This window comes from Argopecten irradians, chromosome 13 (genome assembly GCF_041381155.1).
Source record: "Argopecten irradians isolate NY chromosome 13, Ai_NY, whole genome shotgun sequence".
NCBI classification, from domain to species: Eukaryota; Metazoa; Mollusca; class Bivalvia; order Pectinida; family Pectinidae; genus Argopecten; species Argopecten irradians.
This window is the reverse complement of record NC_091146.1, coordinates 2,575,272-2,596,833: the sequence shown is the minus strand read 5'-3', so window position 1 is coordinate 2,596,833 and position 21,562 is coordinate 2,575,272. Positions and strand designations below refer to the sequence as shown.

Here is a 21,562-nt window from a genome sequence, read left to right as displayed (position 1 = left end):
GCCAAATTAGATATAAACGTCTATATAGTTTTCTTATGATAAATAAACAAAAACTTACCGGTGTATACACAACGACATGTATCATATGTATCCGGCCTTAAGGACTCCAATATCGGACGATCATCATACAAAATTACACTGATATTTTGGTAAAAACAATAACGGTTTAATAACGCACAAACTGGGGTACAATGACATTACAGTATACACAATCTTCAAAAAATGTGTAATGTGTTAAGTTATATATTCCATTCTTAAAAGGTTATCGTTGGATGAATTTCTCTGAAAAAAATCACAGCTAAAAGAAAAAAAAAATCTTTTGATGATTCTTGTTCAAGCATTCGTGTTGCTTTAAATAAATGTATCACATGCAATATATATGCCTTCTAAAACACAAATTTAGATAGTATAACATGGAAGTTGTTCTTGTCATTAATTTACTTACAGGTAGATCTACAATGCACATGTAGAAACAAGATAGAGATATGAAATAGACAAAATGTTATGTTTTACAAGGTAGGTAACCCCCTGTCATACATGTATACATATAGTCCTACAGGTAGTAGGAAATTTGGCCGTTGTCCTGCGGATCGGAAAAACAGTTTGTCAAAAAATAGGCGAGGTGTTCCGATTGGGCCTAGCAGGTGATCGGGATCGTCTTTGTGCTTGACTGTAAGGTAAAATCCAAATGCATTCCGAGCAGTCATAATAGAAAAAGTCTTCATAACTTGGCGACACGATGCAATAACGCGGTGACACGATGCTATAACTTGGGGACATGATGCTATAACCTGGTGACATGATGCAATAACACGGTGACATCATGCTATAATATGGTGACACGATGCAATAACACGGTGACATCATGCTATAATATGGTGACGTCATGCTATGATATGGTAACACGATGCTAAAACATGGTGACACGATGCAATAACACGGTGACATTATGCTATAACATGGTTACACGATGAAATAACACGGTGACATCATGCTATAACATGGTGACACGATGCAATAATATGGTGACACGATACTATAACATGGTGACACGATGCAATAACACGGTAAAATCATAATATATAATCGCGACATGATGCAATAACCCGGTGCCATCATGCTATAACATGGCGACACGATGCAATAACACGGTGCCATCATGCTATAAACATGGTGCCATCATGCTATCATGCTATAACATGGCGACACGATGCAATAACACGGTGCCATCATGCTATAACATGGCGACACGATGCAATAACACGGTGCCATCATGCTATAACATGGCGACACGATGCAATAACACGGTGCCATCATGCTATAACATGGCGACACGATGCAATAACACGGTGCCATCATGTTATAAACATGGCGACACGATGCAATAACACGGTGCCATCATGCTATAACATGGGGACACGATGCAATAACCCGGTGCCATCATGCTATAACATTGCGACACGATGCAATAACACGGTGCCATCATGCTATAACATGGAGACACGATGCAATAGCACGGTGATATTATGCTATAACATGTTGAGTCGATGCTATAACATGGGGAAGTGATGCAATAACACGATGACATCATGCTATAAAATGGTGACACGATGAAATAACACGGTGACATCATGCTATAACATGGTGACGTCATGCTATAACCATCACTCGCGATGACCTGTCGAGGTCACACATTCTTGGAGGAGTTAGAAACGGTACCACCACTGTCATAGCGCGTTTTGTTAGGTATACCGACCGCCACAAGATCTTTCTGAACAAAAAACTTTGCAAAAATATGGGAAACAAAATCTTCATCACCGAAAGTCTGACCAAATATAGGTCATCTCTAGTCGGACGGTTGAACAAATTACGCCATGAAAAGCACATACATTCCCTGTGGACGATGGATGGTCGTATATTTTATAAATCTGGTGGAAACACTGAAACGATTCTAGTAAAACCAGAGGCATGTGTGAGCGCACTCGAGGCTAATTGTCGCCTACGTTCCCATGGCAACGTATCATCTCCCATGGCATCGACCTCCTCAGCTTCCATGTAGATCCCAGTTACATGTACATGCTGTGAAAGACGATACTTTACCTTGAAAAACTTTGTGTTAAAAAAAACCCCAAAAAATGCACATCTACTTTGTTGTTTGTTTTATTCATGTTCATTGTGTATTTATATATATACCAATATAACCTATATGCTTGAAGACTAATGTCAAAATCTACATATGTAAAATGTAGCTTGGTACACATGCATCAAGTGGTCGGTAATCAATTCGTTTACATCAAAACAGCACCACCATCTTGCCCCTTGTTTCCGTCAATAATGACATGGGCATATACAATAAACAATACTACTCCAATCTGCCTGACCCGTTTCTAATTATCCGCAATGTGACATATTTTTTTTAATGTTTTTGATGCGTTTATCCTTACGAAGTACATGAAGTACAATTGTAAATACACATTTTAGTTGACCAATTATAAACGCTCGGACGTCGTAGAAGACATGAGATTGGAATCTCGGTTACACATATGTACACGAGTACCCGAAGGTCTTCGTTATGATGCCACCTCTATCTGTGTGTGTTGGAAATTGACACCTTCACATATACATATTGTGCCAATCACTTGATGGTTGTAATGTATCTATTTTTTCATGTAAATATACAAACACACTTTTCCTGAATAACAATATAAACATGTGGATTGTGTTTGTAGCTTTAAATGGAGTAGGTAGCTAATTTCATAAAAATGTATGATGTTATCTCAATATATTCATTTTAACTCTAAATACGTGTAATGTTATATATGTGTATAACTATAACTGCATTAGACAACATTTATATATATAAAATAACATGCTTGCAAAAAAGTGCATATGGTAATATCAAAATTTAACATGGTGCTATTATTTACACGTAAATCTCTAAAAAATACATAAAACAAGGTCAGGTTGAAAGTATTCAGTGTAAAAATATACATGACAGTAGTTGGTATGTCTGGTGTTATATTACAGTGTTGGTATGTCTGGTGTTATATTACAGTGTTGGTATGTTTGGTGTTATATTACAGTGTTGGTATGTCTGGTGTTATATTACAGTGTTGGTATGTCTGGTGTTATATTACAGTGTTGGTATGTCTGGTGTTATATTACAGTGTTGGTATGTCTGGTGTTATATTACAGTGTTGGTATGTCTGGTGTTATATTACAGTGTTGGTATGTCTGGTGTTATATTACAGTGTTGGTATGTCTGGTGTTATATTACAGTGTTGGTATGTCTGGTGTTATATTACAGTGTTTGGTATGTCTGGTGTTATATTACAGTGTTGGTATGTATGGTGTTATATTACAGTGTTGGTATGTTTGGTGTTATATTACAGTGTTGGTATGTCTGGTGTTATATTACAGTGTTGGTATGTTTGGTGTTATATTACAGTGTTGGTATGTCTGGTGTTATATTACAGTGTTGGTATGTGTTGGTGTTATATTACAGTGTTGGTATGTTGGTGTTATATTACAGTGTTGGTATGTTGGTGTTATATTACAGTGTTGGTATGTCTGGTGTTATATTACAGTGTTGGTATGTTTGGTGTTATATTACAGTGTTGGTATGTTTGGTGTTATATTACAGTGTTGGTATGTTTGGTGTTATATTACAGTGTTGGTATGTATGGTGTTATATTACAGTGTTGGTATGTCTGGTGTTATATTACAGTGTTGGTATGTCTGGTGTTATATTACAGTGTTGGTATGTTTGGTGTTATATTACAGTGTTGGTATGTCTGGTGTTATATTACAGTGTTGGTATGTCTGGTGTTGTATTACAGTGTTGGTATGTCTGGTGTTATATTACAGTGTTGGTATGTTTGGTGTTATATTACAGTGTTGGTATGTTTGGTGTTATATTACAGTGTTGGTATGTCTGGTGTTATATTACAGTGTTGGTATGTTTGGTGTTATATTACAGTGTTGGTATGTTTGGTGTTATATTACAGTGTTGGTATGTATGGTGTTATATTACAGTGTTGGTATGTATGGTGTTATATTACAGTGTTGGTATGTTTGGTGTTATATTACAGTGTTGGTATGTTTGGTGTTATATTACAGTGTTGGTATGTCTGGTGTTATATTACAGTGTTGGTATGTTTGGTGTTATATTACAGTGTTGGTATGTTTGGTGTTATATTACAGTGTTGGTATGTTGGTGTTATATTACAGTGTTGGTATGTTTGGTGTTATATTACAGTGTTGGTATGTTTGGTGTTATATTACAGTGTTGGTATGTTTGGTGTTATATTACAGTGTTGGTATGTTTGGTGTTATATTACAGTGTTGGTATGTCTGGTGTTATATTACAGTGTTGGTATGTTTGGTGTTATATTACAGTGTTGGTATGTTTGGTGTTATATTACAGTGTTGGTATGTCTGGTGTTATATTACAGTGTTGGTATGTTTGGTGTTATATTACAGTGTTGGTATGTTTGGTGTTATATTACAGTGTTGGTATGTTTGGTGTTTATTACAGTGTTGGTATGTTTGGTGTTATATTACAGTGTTGGTATGTTTGGTGTTATATTACAGTGTTGGTATGTTTGGTGTTATATTACAGTGTTGGTTGGTGTTTTGGTGTTATTTACAGTGTTGGTATGTTTGGTGTTATATTACAGTGTTGGTATGTTTGGTGTTATATTACAGTGTTGGTATGTCTGGTGTTATATTACAGTGTTGGTATGTTTGGTGTTATATTACAGTGTTGGTATGTTTGGTGTTATATTACAGTGTTGGTATGGCTGGTGTTATATTACAGTGTTGGTATGTTTGGTGTTATATTACAGTGTTGGTATGTTTGGTGTTATATTACAGTGTTGGTATGTTTGGTGTTATATTACAGTGTTGGTATGTTTGGTGTTATATTACAGTGTTGGTATGTTTGGTGTTATATTACAGTGTTGGTATGTTTGGTGTTATATTACAGTGTTGGTATGTCTGGTGTTATATTACAGTGTTGGTATGTTTGGTGTTATATTACAGTGTTGGTATGTTGGTGTTATATTACAGTGTTGGTATGTCTGGTGTTATATTACAGTGTTGGTATGTTTGGTGTTATATTACAGTGTTGGTATGTCTGGTGTTATATTACAGTGTTGGTATGTTTGGTGTTATATTACAGTGTTGGTATGTTCTGGTGTTATATTACAGTGTTGGTATGTCTGGTGTTATATTACAGTGTTGGTATGTCTGGTGTTATATTACAGTGTTGGTATGTTTGGTGTTATATTACAGTGTTGGTATGTCTGTTGTTATATTACAGTGTTGGTATGTTTGGTGTTATATTACAGTGTTGGTGTGTTGGTGTTATATTACAGTGTTGGTATGTTTGGTGTTATATTACAGTGTTGGTATGTTTGGTGTGTATATTATTACAGTGTTGGTATGTCTGGTGTTATATTACAGTGTTGGTATGTTTGGTGTTATATTACAGTGTTGGTATGTCTGATGTTATATTACAGTGTTGGTATGTCTGGTGTTATATTACAGTGTTGGTATGTTTGGTGTTATATTACAGTGTTGGTATGTTTGGTGTTATATTACAGTGTTGGTATGTTGGTGTTATATTACAGTGTTGGTATGTCTGGTGTTTATATTACAGTGTTGGTATGTTGGTGTTATATTACAGTGTTGGTATGTCTGGTGTTATATTACAGTGTTGGTATGTCTGGTGTTATATTACAGTGTTGGTATGTTGGTGTTATATTACAGTGTTGGTATGTTGGTGTTATATTACAGTGTTGGTATGTCTGGTGTTATATTACAGTGTTGGTATGTTTGGTGTTATATTACAGTGTTGGTATGTTGGTGTTATATTACAGTGTTGGTATGTTGGTGTTATATATACAGTGTTGGTATGTTTGGTGTTATATTACAGTGTTGGTATGTTTGGTGTTATATTACAGTGTTGGTATGTTTGGTGTTATATTACAGTGTTGGTATGTCTGGTGTTATATTACAGTGTTGGTATGTCTGGTGTTATATTACAGTGTTGGTATGTTTGGTGTTATATTACAGTGTTGGTATGTTTGGTGTTATATTACAGTGTTGGTATGTCTGGTGTTATATTACAGTGTTGGTATGTCTGGTGTTATATTACAGTGTTGGTATGTTTGGTGTTATATTACAGTGTTGGTATGTCTGGTGTTATATTACAGTGTTGGTATGTTTGGTGTTATATTACAGTGTTGGTATGTCTGGTGTTATATTACAGTGTTGGTATGTTTGGTGTTATATTACAGTGTTGGTATGTCTGGTGTTATATTACAGTGTTGGTATGTTTGGTGTTATATTACAGTGTTGGTATGTTTGGTGTTATATTACAGTGTTGGTATGTCTTGTGTTATATTACAGTGTTGGTATGTTTGGTGTTATATTACAGTGTTGGTATGTTTGGTGTTATATTACAGTGTTGGTATGTTGGTGTTATATTACAGTGTTGGTATGTTTGGTGTTATATTACAGTGTTGGTATGTTTGGTGTTATATTACAGTGTTGGTATGTTTGGTGTTATATTACAGTTTTTGTATGTTTGGTGTTATATTACAGTGTTGGTATGTCTGGTGTTATATTACAGTGTTGGTATGTTTGGTGTTATATTACAGTGTTGGTATGTCTGGTGTTATATTACAGTGTTGGTATGTTTGGTGTTATATTACAGTGTTGGTATGTTTGGTGTTATATTACAGTGTTGGTATGTTTGGTGTTATATTACAGTGTTGGTATGTTTGGTGTTATATTACAGTGTTGGTATGTTTGGTGTTATATTACAGTGTTGGTATGTTTGGTGTTATATTACAGTGTTGGTATGTCTGGTGTTATATTACAGTGTTGGTATGTTTGGTGTTATATTACAGTGTTGGTATGTTGGTGTTATATTACAGTGTTGGTATGTTTGGTGTTATATTACAGTGTTGGTATGTTTGGTGTTATATTACAGTGTTGGTATGTTTGGTGTTATATTACAGTGTTGGTATGTTTGGTGTTATATTACAGTGTTGGTATGTTTGTGTTATATTATATACAGTGTTGGTATGTTTGGTGTTATATTACAGTGTTGGTATGTTTGGTGTTATATTACAGTGTTGGTGTGTCTGGTGTTATATTACAGTGTTGGTATGTCTGGTGTTATATTACAGTGTTGGTATGTCTGGTGTTATATTACAGTGTTGGTATGTCTGGTGTTATATTACAGTGTTGGTATGTCTGGTGTTATATTACAGTGTTGGTATGTTTGGTGTTATATTACAGTGTTGGTATGTCTGGTGTTATATTACAGTGTTGGTATGTATGTTGTTATATTACAGTGTTGGTATGTCTGGTGTTATATTACAGTGTTGGTATGTCTGGTGTTATATTACAGTGTTGGTATGTTTGGTGTTATATTACAGTGTTGGTATGTCTGGTGTTATATTACAGTGTTGGTATGTCTGGTGTTATATTACAGTGTTGGTGTGTTTGGTGTTATATTACAGTGTTGGTATGTTTGGTGTTATATTACAGTGTTGGTATGTTTGGTGTTATATTACAGTGTTGGTATGTTTGGTGTTATATTACAGTGTTGGTATGTCTGGTGTTATATTACAGTGTTGGTATGTTTGGTGTTATATTACAGTGTTGGTGTGTATGGTGTTATATTACAGTGTTGGTATGTCTGGTGTTATATTACAGTGTTGGTATGTTTGGTGTTATATTACAGTGTTGGTATGTTTGGTGTTATATTACAGTGTTGGTATGTTTGGTGTTATATTACAGTGTTGGTATGTCTGGTGTTATATTACAGTGTTGGTATGTTTGGTGTTATATTACAGTGTTGGTATGTTTGGTGTTATATTACAGTGTTGGTATGTCTGGTGTTATATTACAGTGTTGGTATGTTTGGTGTTATATTACAGTGTTGGTATGTTTGGTGTTATATTACAGTGTTGGTATGTCTGGTGTTATATTACAGTGTTGGTATGTCTGGTGTTATATTACAGTGTTGGTATGTCTGGTGTTATATTACAGTGTTGGTATGTCTGGTGTTATATTACAGTGTTGGTATGTCTGGTGTTATATTACAGTGTTGGTATGTTGGTGTTATATTACAGTGTTGGTATGTTTGGTGTTATATTACAGTGTTGGTATGTTTGGTGTTATATTACAGTGTTGGTATGTTTGGTGTTATATTACAGTGTTGGTATGTCTGGTGTTATATTACAGTGTTGGTATGTTGGTGTTATATTACAGTGTTGGTATGTTTGGTGTTATATTACAGTGTTGGTATGTTTGGTGTTATATTACAGTGTTGGTATGTTTGGTGTTATATTACAGTGTTGGTATGTTTGGTGTTATATTACAGTGTTGGTATGTTGGTGTTATATTACAGTGTTGGTATGTTGGTGTTATATTACAGTGTTGGTATGTTGGTGTTATATTACAGTGTTGGTATGTTTGGTGTTATATTACAGTGTTGGTATGTCTGGTGTTATATTACAGTGTTGGTATGTCTGGTGTTATATTACAGTGTTGGTATGTTTGGTGTTATATTACAGTGTTGGTATGTTTGGTGTTATATTACAGTGTTGGTATGTTGGTGTTATATTACAGTGTTGGTATGTTGGTGTTATATTACAGTGTTGGTATGTTTGGTGTTATATTACAGTGTTGGTATGTTTGGTGTTATATTACAGTGTTGGTATGTTTGGTGTTATATTACAGTGTTGGTATGTTTGGTGTTATATTACAGTGTTGGTATGTCTGGTGTTATATTACAGTGTTGGTATGTTGGTGTTATATTACAGTGTTGGTATGTCTGGTGTTATATTACAGTGTTGGTATGTTTGGTGTTATATTACAGTGTTGGTATGTTTGGTGTTATATTACAGTGTTGGTATGTTTGGTGTTATATTACAGTGTTGGTATGTTTGGTGTTATATTACAGTGTTGGTATGTCTGGTGTTATATTACAGTGTTGGTATGTCTGGTGTTATATTACAGTGTTGGTATGTTTGGTGTTATATTACAGTGTTGGTATGTCTGGTGTTATATTACAGTGTTGGTATGTTGGTGTTATATTACAGTGTTGGTTTGGTGTTATATTACAGTGTTGGTATGTTATGTTATATTACAGTGTTGGTTATGGTTGGTGTTATATTACAGTGTTGGTATGTTGGTGTTATATTACAGTGTTGGTATGTCTGGTGTTATATTACAGTGTTGGTATGTCTGGTGTTATATTACAGTGTTGGTATGTTGGTGTTATATTACAGTGTTGGTATGTCTGGTGTTATATTACAGTGTTGGTATGTTGGTGTTATATTACAGTGTTGGTATGTCTGGTGTTATATTACAGTGTTGGTATGTCTGGTGTTATATTACAGTGTTGGTATGTTGGTGTTATATTACAGTGTTGGTATGTTGGTGTTATATTACAGTGTTGGTATGTTGGTGTTATATTACAGTGTTGGTATGTCTGGTGTTATATTACAGTGTTGGTATGTTTGGTGTTATATTACAGTGTTGGTATGTCTGGTGTTATATTACAGTGTTGGTATGTCTTGGTGTTATATTACAGTGTTGGTATGTTGGTGTTATATTACAGTGTTGGTATGTTGGTGTTATATTACAGTGTTGGTATGTTGGTGTTATATTACAGTGTTGGTATGTCTGGTGTTATATTACAGTGTTGGTATGTTTGGTGTTATATTACAGTGTTGGTATGTTTGGTGTTATATTACAGTGTTGGTATGTTGGTGTTATATTACAGTGTTGGTATGTTTGGTGTTATATTACAGTGTTGGTATGTCTGGTGTTATATTACAGTGTTGGTATGTCTGGTGTTATATTACAGTGTTGGTATGTTTGGTGTTATATTACAGTGTTGGTATGTTTGGTGTTATATTACAGTGTTGGTATGTTTGGTGTTATATTACAGTGTTGGTATGTTTGGTGTTATATTACAGTGTTGGTATGTCTGGTGTTATATTACAGTGTTGGTATGTCTGGTGTTATATTACAGTGTTGGTATGTCTGGTGTTATATTACAGTGTTGGTATGTCTGGTGTTATATTACAGTGTTGGTATGTCTGGTGTTATATTACAGTGTTGGTATGTTTGGTGTTATATTACAGTGTTGGTATGTCTGGTGTTATATTACAGTGTTGGTATGTCTGGTGTTTTATATTACAGTGTTGGTATGTTTGGTGTTATATTACAGTGTTGGTATGTTTGGTGTTATATTACAGTGTTGGTATGTTTGGTGTTATATTACAGTGTTGGTATGTCTGGTGTTATATTACAGTGTTGGTATGTTTGGTGTTATATTACAGTGTTGGTATGTTTGGTGTTATATTACAGTGTTGGTATGTTTGGTGTTATATTACAGTGTTGGTATGTCTGGTGTTATATTACAGTGTTGGTATGTTTGGTGTTATATTACAGTGTTGGTATGTCTGGTGTTATATTACAGTGTTGGTATGTTTGGTGTTATATTACAGTGTTGGTATGTTTGGTGTTATATTACAGTGTTGGTATGTTGGTGTTATATTACAGTGTTGGTATGTCTGGTGTTATATTACAGTGTTGGTATGTCTGGTGTTATATTACAGTGTTGGTATGTTTGGTGTTATATTACAGTGTTGGTATGTCTGGTGTTATATTACAGTGTTTGGTATGTCTGGTGTTATATTACAGTGTTGGTATGTCTGGTGTTATATTACAGTGTTGGTATATTTTGGTGTTATATTACAGTGTTGGTATGTCTGGTGTTATATTACAGTGTTGGTATGTATGTTATATTACAGTGTTGGTATGTCTGGTGTTATATTACAGTGTTGGTATGTCTGGTGTTATATTACAGTGTTGGTATGTCTGGTGTTATATTACAGTGTTGGTATGTTTGGTGTTATATTACAGTGTTGGTATGTTTGGTGTTATATTACAGTGTTGGTATGTCTGGTGTTATATTACAGTGTTGGTATGTTTGGTGTTATATTACAGTGTTGGTATGTTTGGTGTTATATTACAGTGTTGGTATGTTTGGTGTTATATTACAGTGTTGGTATGTCTGGTGTTATATTACAGTGTTGGTATGTATGGTGTTATATTACAGTGTTGGTATGTATGGTGTTATATTACAGTGTTGGTATGTCTGGTGTTATATTACAGTGTTGGTATGTTTGGTGTTATATTACAGTGTTGGTATGTTTGGTGTTATATTACAGTGTTGGTATGTTTGGTGTTATATTACAGTGTTGGTATGTTTGGTGTTATATTACAGTGTTGGTATGTTTGGTGTTATATTACAGTGTTGGTATGTTGGTGTTATATTACAGTGTTGGTATGTTTGGTGTTATATTACAGTGTTGGTATGTTTGGTGTTATATTACAGTGTTGGTATGTTTGGTGTTATATTACAGTGTTGGTATGTTTGGTGTTATATTACAGTGTTGGTATGTCTGGTGTTATATTACAGTGTTGGTATGTCTGGTGTTATATTACAGTGTTGGTATGTTTGGTGTTATATTACAGTGTTGGTATGTTTGGTGTTATATTACAGTGTTGGTATGTCTGGTGTTATATTACAGTGTTGGTATGTTTGGTGTTATATTACAGTGTTGGTATGTTTGGTGTTATATTACAGTGTTGGTATGTCTGGTGTTATATTACAGTGTTGGTATGTTTGGTGTTATATTACAGTGTTGGTATGTCTGGTGTTATATTACAGTGTTGGTATGTTTGGTGTTATATTACAGTGTTGGTATGTCTGGTGTTATATTACAGTGTTGGTATGTTTGGTGTTATATTACAGTGTTGGTATGTTTGGTGTTATATTACAGTGTTGGTATGTCTGGTGTTATATTACAGTGTTGGTATGTTTGGTGTTATTATTACAGTGTTGGTATGTTTGGTGTTATATTACAGTGTTGGTATGTCTGGTGTTATATTACAGTGTTGGTATGTTTGGTGTTATATTACAGTGTTGGTATGTTTGGTGTTATATTACAGTGTTGGTATGTTTGGTGTTATATTACAGTGTTGGTATGTTTGGTGTTATATTACAGTGTTGGTATGTTTGGTGTTATATTACAGTGTTGGTATGTCTGGTGTTATATCACAGTGTTGGTATGTTTGGTGTTATATTACAGTGTTGGTATGTTTTGGTGTTATATTACAGTGTTGGTATGTTTGGTGTTATATTACAGTGTTGGTATGTTTGGTGTTATATTACAGTGTTGGTATGTCTGGTGTTATATTACAGTGTTGGTATGTTTGGTGTTATATTACAGTGTTGGTATGTATGGTGTTATATTACAGTGTTGGTATGTTTGGTGTTATATTACAGTGTTGGTATGTCTGGTGTTATATTACAGTGTTGGTATGTTTGGTGTTATATTACAGTGTTGGTATGTCTGGTGTTATATTACAGTGTTGGTATGTCTGGTGTTATATTACAGTGTTGGTATGTCTGGTGTTATATTACAGTGTTGGTATGTCTGGTGTTATATTACAGTGTTGGTATGTTTGGTGTTATATTACAGTGTTGGTATGTTTGGTGTTATATTACAGTGTTGGTATGTTTGGTGTTATATTACAGTGTTGGTATGTTGGTGTTATATTACAGTGTTGGTATGTTTGGTGTTATATTACAGTGTTGGTATGTCTGGTGTTATATTACAGTGTTGGTATGTTTGGTGTTATATTACAGTGTTGGTATGTCTGGTGTTATATTACAGTGTTGGTATGTTTGGTGTTATATTACAGTGTTGGTATGTTTGGTGTTATATTACAGTGTTGGTATGTTTGGTGTTATATTACAGTGTTGGTATGTTTGGTGTTATATTACAGTGTTGGTATGTTTGGTGTTATATTACAGTGTTGGTATGTTTGGTGTTATATTACAGTGTTGGTATGTTTGGTGTTATATTACAGTGTTGGTATGTTTGGTGTTATATTACAGTGTTGGTATGTTTGGTGTTATATTACAGTGTTGGTATGTTTGGTGTTATATTACAGTGTTGGTATGTTTGGTGTTATATTACAGTGTTGGTATGTTTGGTGTTATATTACAGTGTTGGTATGTTGGTGTTATATTACAGTGTTGGTATGTTGGTGTTATATTACAGTGTTGGTATGTTTGGTGTTATATTACAGTGTTGGTATGTTGGTGTTATATTACAGTGTTGGTATGTTTGGTGTTATATTACAGTGTTGGTATGTCTGGTGTTATATTACAGTGTTGGTATGTTTGGTGTTATATTACAGTGTTGGTATGTCTGGTGTTATATTACAGTGTTGGTATGTTTGGTGTTATATTACAGTGTTGGTATGTTTGGTGTTATATTACAGTGTTGGTATGTCTGGTGTTATATTACAGTGTTGGTATGTTTGGTGTTATATTACAGTGTTGGTATGTCTGGTGTTATATTACAGTGTTGGTATGTTTGGTGTTATATTACAGTGTTGGTATGTCTGGTGTTATATTACAGTGTTGGTATGTTTGGTGTTATATTACAGTGTTGGTATGTATGGTGTTATATTACAGTGTTGGTATGTCTGTGTTATATTACAGTGTTGGTATGTTTGGTGTTATATTACAGTGTTGGTATGTCTGGTGTTATATTACAGTGTTTGGTATGTCTGGTGTTATATTACAGTGTTGGTATGTTTGGTGTTATATTACAGTGTTGGTATGTTTGGTGTTATATTACAGTGTTGGTATGTTTGGTGTTATATTACAGTGTTGGTATGTCTGGTGTTATATTACAGTGTTGGTATGTCTGGTGTTATATTACAGTGTTGGTATGTCTGGTGTTATATTACAGTGTTGGTATGTCTGGTGTTATATTACAGTGTTGGTATGTTTGGTGTTATATTACAGTGTTGGTATGTCTGGTGTTATATATTACAGTGTTGGTATGTCTGGTGTTATATTACAGTGTTGGTATGTTTGGTGTTATATTACAGTGTTGGTATGTTTGGTGTTATATTACAGTGTTGGTATGTTTGGTGTTATATTACAGTGTTGGTATGTCTGGTGTTATATTACAGTGTTGGTATGTTTGGTGTTATATTACAGTGTTGGTATGTTTGGTGTTATATTACAGTGTTGGTATGTCTGGTGTTATATTACAGTGTTGGTATGTTGGGTGTTATATTACAGTGTTGGTATGTTTGGTGTTATATTACAGTGTTGGTATGTTTGGTGTTATATTACAGTGTTGGTATGTCTGGTGTTATATTACAGTGTTGGTATGTCTGGTGTTATATTACAGTGTTGGTATGTTTGGTGTTATATTACAGTGTTGGTATGTTTGGTGTTATATTACAGTGTTGTTTGTGTTTGGTGTTATATTACAGTGTTGGTATGTCTGGTGTTATATTACAGTGTTGGTATGTTTGGTGTTATATTACAGTGTTGGTATGTTTGGTGTTATATTACAGTGTTTGGTATGTTTGGTGTTATATTACAGTGTTGGTATGTTTGGTGTTATATTACAGTGTTGGTATGTTTGGTGTTATATTACAGTGTTGGTATGTTTGGTGTTATATTACAGTGTTGGTATGTTTGGTGTTATATTACAGTGTTGGTATGTTTGGTGTTATATTACAGTGTTGGTATGTTGTGTTATATTACAGTGTTGGTATGTTGTGTTATATTACAGTGTTGGTATGTTTGGTGTTATATTACAGTGTTGGTATGTTTGGTGTTATATTACAGTGTTGGTATGTTTGGTGTTATATTACAGTGTTGGTATGTCTGGTGTTATATTACAGTGTTGGTATGTTTGGTGTTATATTACAGTGTTGGTATGTCTGGTGTTATATTACAGTGTTGGTATGTCTGGTGTTATATTACAGTGTTGGTATGTTTGGTGTTATATTACAGTGTTGGTATGTATGGTGTTATATTACAGTGTTGGTATGTATGGTGTTATATTACAGTGTTGGTATGTCTGGTGTTATATTACAGTGTTGGTATGTCTGGTGTTATATTACAGTGTTGGTATGTCTGGTGTTATATTACAGTGTTGGTATGTTTGGTGTTATATTACAGTGTTGGTATGTTTGGTGTTATATTACAGTGTTGGTATGTTTGGTGTTATATTACAGTGTTGGTATGTCTGGTGTTATATTACAGTGTTGGTATGTTTGGTGTTATATTATACAGTGTTGGTATGTTTGGTGTTATATTACAGTGTTGGTATGTTTGGTGTTATATTACAGTGTTGGTATGTCTGGTGTTATATTACAGTGTTGGTATGTCTGGTGTTATATTACAGTGTTGGTATGTTTGGTGTTATATTACAGTGTTGGTATGTATGGTGTTATATTACAGTGTTGGTATGTATGGTGTTATATTACAGTGTTGGTATGTTTGGTGTTATATTACAGTGTTGGTATGTTTGGTGTTATATTACAGTGTTGGTATGTTTGGTGTTATATTACAGTGTTGGTATGTTTGGTGTTATATTACAGTGTTGGTATGTACGTTTATATTACAGTGTTGGTATGTCTGGTGTTATATTACAGTGTTGGTATGTCTGGTGTTATATTACAGTGTTGGTATGTTTGGTGTTATATTACAGTGTTGGTATGTTTGGTGTTATATTACAGTGTTGGTATGTTTGGTGTTATATTACAGTGTTGGTATGTCTGGTGTTATATTACAGTGTTGGTATGTCTGGTGTTATATTACAGTGTTGGTATGTATGGTGTTATATTACAGTGTTGGTATGTTTGGTGTTATATTACAGTGTTGGTATGTCTGGTGTTATATTACAGTGTTGGTATGTCTGGTGTTATATTACAGTGTTGGTATGTTTGGTGTTATATTACAGTGTTGGTATGTCTGGTGTTATATTACAGTGTTGGTATGTCTGGTGTTATATTACAGTGTTGGTATGTCTGGTGTTATATTACAGTGTTGGTATGTCTGGTGTTATATTACAGTGTTGGTATGTTTGGTGTTATATTACAGTGTTGGTATGTTTGGTGTTATATTACAGTGTTGGTATGTCTGGTGTTATATTAATTAGTTTATCGGTTGGTATGTTGGTGTTATATTACAGTGTTGGTATGTCTGGTGTTATATTACAGTGTTGGTATGTTTGGTGTTATATTACAGTGTTGGTATGTTTGGTGTTATATTACAGTGTTGGTATGTCTGGTGTTATATTACAGTGTTGGTATGTTTGGTGTTATATTACAGTGTTGGTATGTTGGTGTTATATTACAGTGTTGGTATGTTTGGTGTTATATTACAGTGTTGGTATGTCTGGTGTTATATTACAGTGTTGGTATGTTGGTGTTATATTACAGTGTTGTATGTTGGTGTTATATTACAGTGTTGGTATGTCTGGTGTTATATTACAGTGTTGGTATGTTTGGTGTTATATTACAGTGTTGGTATGTTGGTGTTATATTACAGTGTTGGTATGTTTGGTGTTATATTACAGTGTTGGTATGTTTGGTGTTATATTACAGTGTTGGTATGTTGGTGTTATATTACAGTGTTGGTATGTTTGGTGTTATATTACAGTGTTGGTATGTCTGGTGTTATATTACAGTGTTGGTATGTTTGGTGTTATATTACAGTGTTGGTATGTTGGTGTTTATATTACAGTGTTGGTATGTTGGTGTATATTACAGTGTTGGTATTTTGGTGTTATTACAGTGTTGGTATGTTTGGTGTTATATTACAGTGTTGGTATGTTTGGTGTTATATTACAGTGTTGGTATATTTGGTGTTATATTACAGTGTTGGTATGTTTGGTGTTATATTACAGTGTTGGTATGTTGGTGTTATATTACAGTGTTGGTATGTTTGGTGTTATATTACAGTGTTGGTATGTTGGTGTTATATTACAGTGTTGGTATGTTTGGTGTTATATTACAGTGTTGGTATGTTGGTGTTATATTACAGTGTTGGTATGTTTGGTGTTATATTACAGTGTTGGTATGTTTGGTGTTATATTACAGTGTTGGTATGTCTGGTGTTATATTACAGTGTTGGTATGTTTGGTGTTATATTACAGTGTTGGTATGTTTTGGTGTTATATTACAGTGTTGGTATGTCTGGTGTTATATTACAGTGTTGGTGTGTGTTGGTGTTATATTACAGTGTTGGTATGTTTGGTGTTATATTACAGTGTTGGTATGTCTGGTGTTATATTACAGTGTTGGTATGTTTGGTGTTATATATTACAGTGTTGGTATGTTGGTGTTATATTACAGTGTTGGTATGTTTGGTGTTATATTACAGTGTTGGTATGTTGGTGTTATATTACAGTGTTGGTATGTCTGGTGTTATATTACAGTGTTGGTATGTTGGTGTTATATTACAGTGTTGGTATGTTTGGTGTTATATTACAGTGTTGGTATGTTGGTGTTATATTACAGTGTTGGTATGTATGGTGTTATATTACAGTGTTGGTATGTTGGTGTTATATTACAGTGTTGGTATGTTGGTGTTATATTACAGTGTTGGTATGTCTGGTGTTATATTACAGTGTTGGTATGTGTGGTGTTATATTACAGTGTTGGTATGTCTGGTGTTATATTACAGTGTTGGTATGTTTGGTGTTATATTACAGTGTTGGTATGTTTGGTGTTATATTACAGTGTTGGTATGTCTGGTGTTATATTACAGTGTTGGTATGTCTGGTGTTATATTACAGTGTTGGTATGTCTGGTGTTATATTACAGTGTTGGTATGTTTGGTGTTATATTACAGTGTTGGTATGTATGGTGTTATATTACAGTGTTGGTATGTCTGGTGTTATATTACAGTGTTGGTATGTCTGGTGTTATATTACAGTGTTGGTATGTTTGGTGTTATATTACAGTGTTGGTATGTTTGGTGTTATATTACAGTGTTGGTATGTTTGGTGTTATATTACAGTGTTGGTATGTATGGTGTTATATTACAGTGTTGGTATGTCTGGTGTTATATTACAGTGTTGGTATGTTTGGTGTTATATTACAGTGTTGGTGTGTATGGTGTTATATTACAGTGTTGGTATGTCTGGTGTTATATTACAGTGTTGGTATGTTTGGTGTTATATTACAGTGTTGGTATGTTTGGTGTTATATTACAGTGTTGGTGTGTATGGTGTTATATTACAGTGTTGGTATGTTTGGTGTTATATTACAGTGTTGGTATGTTTGGTGTTATATTACAGTGTTGGTGTGTCTGGTGTTGTATTACAGTGTTGGTATGTCTGGTATTATATTACAGTGTTGCTATGTTTGGTGTTATATTACAGTGTTGGTATGTTTGGTGTTATATCACAGTGTTGGTATGTTTGGTGTTATATTACAGTGTTGGTATGTTTGGTATTATATTACAGTGTTGGTATATTTGTGTTATTACATAATTGGTTTACACTAATCTATATATGAGGAAATACAATATTTTCAACTATTATCCCGACTGTTCAATAAAACCTTGTTATATTGCACAGTTCGAAGTTATATTGCACGCTTCCATGGAAACGTCATATTGCACGGTTCGAGATGTTATATTGCACGGCTTTAGGAACACCTCGCTGTTGTTGTCTAGTTTTGTAGAAAACTTCCGAGGAATCGCGCGTAACAGTGAGTTACGTTATTATGACGTCACAAACGTTCATGCTCAATTTCGCGCTATCTTTATAGATCTCGAATCAGGCACGTCATGTAGACGTTTATCGAGTAGAGGACGGACACGGCGAATGCATTAGATTAAAAGGCTGCATGCGGTTCAAATAATGTTAAAGAAGACAATAAGACATTAAAACGGGAGTTACAACGTGACGTAGGTGGGTTATACGTCAATATTCAATATGACTTGAAGCTTTTCCGTACGGTACGGTGCTGATGATTTTGTGTGATTGTCGTATTCGTTTTATAAAAATATTCAACTAAAAAAACTAGTGATTATGTAATAAAACAAATATTTCATGGGTTACTGTGCACTAGTTTATAATATTTAACCCGAGGTGGTGGTAATCAACAAATGTTATATCGGCCTCGTGCAATATATATTTGTTGATTACCACCACCTCGGGTTAAATATTATAAGACTCTTTCATATGTTGATATGAAGGATAGGGATATTCTACCCGAGGGTCACAAAATGTAAAACCCGAGGCTTGCCGAGGGTTTTGCAACATTTTGTGATCCCGAGGGTAGAATATCCCTATCCTTCATATCCACTTATGAAAGAGTATTTTTCTTTCATACCACGACGTTTTATTGCAATTTTACAACTATAATATCCCGCCATTTTGAAATAAATTCGAAGAAATCCACGACTGGAAGTCAATTTTCTTACATGAAAAATTACGTGATATTTTCAACACAAATTCCGTTGCTTGCATCTTTTATAGTAAAACCAGTCAATTTTGTGAAAAAAATGTTAAAAATTTTACCGAGGAAATAGAGATTTTGTTGACGCCGTGACGTCATGAGGCTTTATTGCATGGGTAGCCATGCAATACAGCCTCAGGCGACATGAGTGTATTGCCTTAGACCAGCCAGTATTACACGTGTAGGTATGAAAGAATATGAACTAGAGCACAGTAACCCATGAAATATTTGTATATTATATCACAGTGTTGGTATGTTTGGTGTTATATTACAGAGGTGGTATATGTGTGCTGTTATGAATCTTTAACATTGCATATATATGGTGTAAATTTTCAAGTTTTGTGCAATGTTTATGTCTGGTCAGTGGTGTCATTAATCAATGTTATATATAACCTAAGTCTGATTGGGTAAATATCTTGTGCTATTTTTCAGTTTATTCTATTAAATATAGATTTGTAAAACATAATAGTTTCTCCACTTCACTACCTGATACCAGAAATACATATGTCGAGCTTCCTTTATATTCTTTTCTTTTTCCTAATTCTTTTCTCTATCTTTAGACCTTTCTGTTCTTGTCCTTTCTATGTAAGACATAACTCTGGCTGGTTTGGCGTTGGTTTTGACAAAATTGATAAAACTGATGGCTACTCTGTCATTTATGTAATCTTTGATGACCATGGGTAATGATTTAGCTTAATACAGAGTAGCTATCGGTTGTTTCTACCAACGTACACACGGTACATTATATCCACTACTTTATATTTTCCCATTTTTATATATATATAGGTAAACTATATACAAGATGCAGGTCTAATTTGTTGTGTATAATCTGAGGAAGGCTCTGGGTACTGTTCCCTGGCCGAGACACACCAAAGTCTATAAAATTGGTAGTTTCTTCTCCTGCTTAGCGTTCAGCATACAGGGAGTGGGACGACTGGTTCGCCCGTTGTCAGTATAATGTGACCGGGTGGGGTGTGTTGCTTGGTGTCTTCGGCGGCATGCTTCAGTGATATAGCACTATAAAAAGGGCAACAGTTCCACTATACAAGAAGACACAACATGAATATACCGCAGTCTCCCAAAACACGCACCTCGCACAACATACACGCAACACACCGCATACATGGGAGGCCGTCCTTACATGACCATAGCTGTTAATAGGACGTTAATTAATCAAACAAACAAACAAACAAAAAGTATAATCAATTTATTATTATTAGCCATCCATATTACTCTGTCTACTCTTACTAACAACTCTTGCTTCCTACTTATATTACAACTCCTCATCTTATCTAGTAACGACATCCACCCTAATCCCGGCCCTAACCAAACAACCGACGTCTCTATTTTCCATTTAAACATTCGTAGTCTGAAAAACAAGTTATCATTTCTGGAAAATGCAGCGTCAGATTATGATATTGTCTGTGTCACCGAGACTCACCTTGATTCTTCGACTGTTGACGCTGATATACTCCTTAGTGGTTATGATATATACCGTAGAGATCGTGGAACACCGGGAGGGGGTATAGTTGTTTACACTTCCAGTCTCCTGTGCACCCGTCGTAGAGCTGATTTGGAATTTCGGGAGGGTGAAATTATTTGGACAGAACTCCAGTTTCCAGACCAGAAATATCTTCTCTGTACTGTGTATAGACCCCCAAACTGTCCTCGTTCTTTTTGGAATTACTTCCGACACTCAGTTGAAAATGCTTTTAATGAAACTTCACATGTAATAATTGTTGGCGACATCAATGTTGATCTCATAACTATTGGTAGAAACCATGTTCTTGTTGACATTCTGGACTCCTTTCATCTATCGAATATAATTCATAGACCGACACGTGTAACACGACATAGTTCGACCTTACTTGACTTAATCATTCTGTCGGACACGTGCACTTTTAGCTACGCTGATGTAATAGACATAGACGGTGACATTTCTGACCATAAAGCGACAATGTTTGAATTGACTGTTGGGACAAATTTTAGAAGTACATATGAAAGAAAAATAAGATGTTATAACGACGCAAATTATGACCTATTCATTAATAAATTAGACGATACGGACTGGGTAGACTTATTTTCAACTGCCAATTCTCCTGACGACATGTGCGAACTTTTTACAAAACGATACTTAGAGATAGCTGGGGAATGTATACCGACTCGGACT

At 34.5% G+C, this 21,562-nt stretch overlaps 1 protein-coding gene across 1 annotated transcript in view; it reads right to left on the bottom strand.

Annotated features, from left to right (window-relative positions):
- LOC138305940 (ficolin-2-like) overlaps positions 1–21,335 on the bottom strand; it is an 84,754-nt gene extending 63,419 nt beyond the window's left edge. The window contains exon 1 of the mRNA XM_069246245.1: positions 20,834–21,335. The gene's annotated coding sequence lies outside the window, so the exon portion shown is untranslated. The remainder of the gene's footprint in view (positions 1–20,833) is intronic.
- Positions 21,336–21,562: the final 227 nt, after the last annotated feature.